This window comes from Elephantulus edwardii, unplaced genomic scaffold (genome assembly GCF_000299155.1).
Source record: "Elephantulus edwardii isolate Elephantulus edwardi_28Jun2011 unplaced genomic scaffold, EleEdw1.0 scaffold00123, whole genome shotgun sequence".
NCBI classification, from domain to species: Eukaryota; Metazoa; Chordata; class Mammalia; order Macroscelidea; family Macroscelididae; genus Elephantulus; species Elephantulus edwardii.
The window spans coordinates 3495330-3497331 of NW_006399873.1; positions in this window are offsets into that span (position 1 = coordinate 3495330).

Genomic DNA, 2002 nt, shown 5'->3' on the forward strand with positions numbered 1-2002 from the left:
ATTAATTTATTTACAAAGTTTGGATACATTGTTTTTCATAAAAATTTATTCCCATTTCCTTCATCCCCATATGTAAACTTTAATTTTTATATCCTAAATCACACTCACTGACTTTTAGTTGATTCCAACCTCATCAGAGATGCTGTTGTTGTTATGTGCCGTCTAGTCGTTTACGACTCATAGCGACCCTATGTACAACAGCCCTAAACCCTGCTCTATCCGGTGCCAATCGCATTGCCTCTGACACACCCATCCCAATTATCCCAGTCACTGAATCAATCCACCTCATACTCCAAATAAACTAAGAGGGTAAGTATTATACCAGCAGACAAAATGTAGCTTTCCTAACCTGATTAAACTTTAAATAAATAACTCTTTTAAAAAATTAACTCCTTTTAAAAAAGAGATTTTGCAAGTGATTGCAAAGACCTTGGCCTGTATCAATTGCGCCTTGCTGTTGTTGTTATTTGCTATTGAGTCGCTTGCAACTCATAACGACCTATGTACAAGAGCTCTAAACACCATTGTATCCTGTGCCAACCTAGTCATCTCAAATGCACTCATTCCCACCACTCAACTCACAGAATTGATCCATCTCATGGAAGGTCTTCCTCTCCTTCGCCACCCCTCTACTGTACCAAACATGATGTCCCTCTCCAAGGACCAGTCCCTCCTTGCAACATGCCCAAAGTATGTCAGACCTTCTCCAGGACAAACCTGATTGTTCTCCTAGCAGTCTATGGTATATTCAACACTCTACTCCAGCACCACAGCTCAAAGGCAACAATTCTCTTTCTATCATCTCTATTTACTGTCCAACTCTCTGATGCATAGCACATAATTGCGAAGACTAAAGCCCAGGTCAGGCTCATCTTAGTATCCAGCCTGACATCATTGCTCTTCAGTACTCTGGAGAGGTCCTTCACAGGTGACTTTCCCAATGCAATTAGTCTCTTGACCTTAGTCTCTGTACTAATATCACTGCTCTTCAGTTATTTGGAGAGCTCTCTGACAGCAGACCTTCCCAGTGTAATTTGTCTTTTAATTTTCTGGCTGATATTTTAAAAATAACATTGATTTAATGACTGTGGTAAAGGGGGTAGATGTGTTGGAGACAATAATATTGGCATAGAATAGAGCAGGGTTTAGAGCTGTTGTACATAGGGTCACTATGAGTCACAGGTGACTTAACCACATATGACAACAATAGCAACACAATTAAAAATATCAAAGAATCCCAATCCTTTCAGTTGTTATTTTTAAAATAATTTTTTTTAAAAAAAAGAAAATATATCTGTTCTGGAGATGGTGAAATTATGCTGATCTTTAAAGCAAGGATTTTGAAGCTCTTCTCACATTCTTTGAGCATGTTGACAAGAGGGACCAGTCCTTGAAAAAGATGAAATGCTTGGAAGGTAGAGCGAAAGCACAAGAGAAAAGGACCCTGGATGAGGTGGATTGACTCAGAGACTGGGGTTATAGGAGAAGGTGTATCAGAGACAATGAAATCATTTCAAGATAGAACATGGTTCAGAGCTGTTGTACATAGGGTCACTATGAGTTGCAAGAGACTCAATGGCACACAACAACAACAAACTGCACAAGAAGATATTAAAACTGTGTGCCTTCCAAATTGCAGCACATATTCTTATCACTAGTCAATAGACCTCCCTTTATTTGGAGGACAACTACCTGGCCAACTAACTAGAAGAGCTTTGTATTTGCTCCTATTCCTAAGAAAGGTAACCTAACAGTGGTTGTTGTTATGTGCCATCGAGTCGTTTCCGACTCATAGCGACCCTATGCACAACAGCTCTAAACCCTGCCCTATCCTGTGTCAACCGCACCGCCTCCGACACACCCATCCCGATTACCCCAGTCACCGAATCAATCCATCTCATAGAAGGTCTTCCCCTCCTGCGCTGTCCCTCCACCCTCTCAAGCATGATGTCCCTCTCCAAGGACCCGTCCCTCCTGGCAACATGTCCAAAGTATGTCAGAC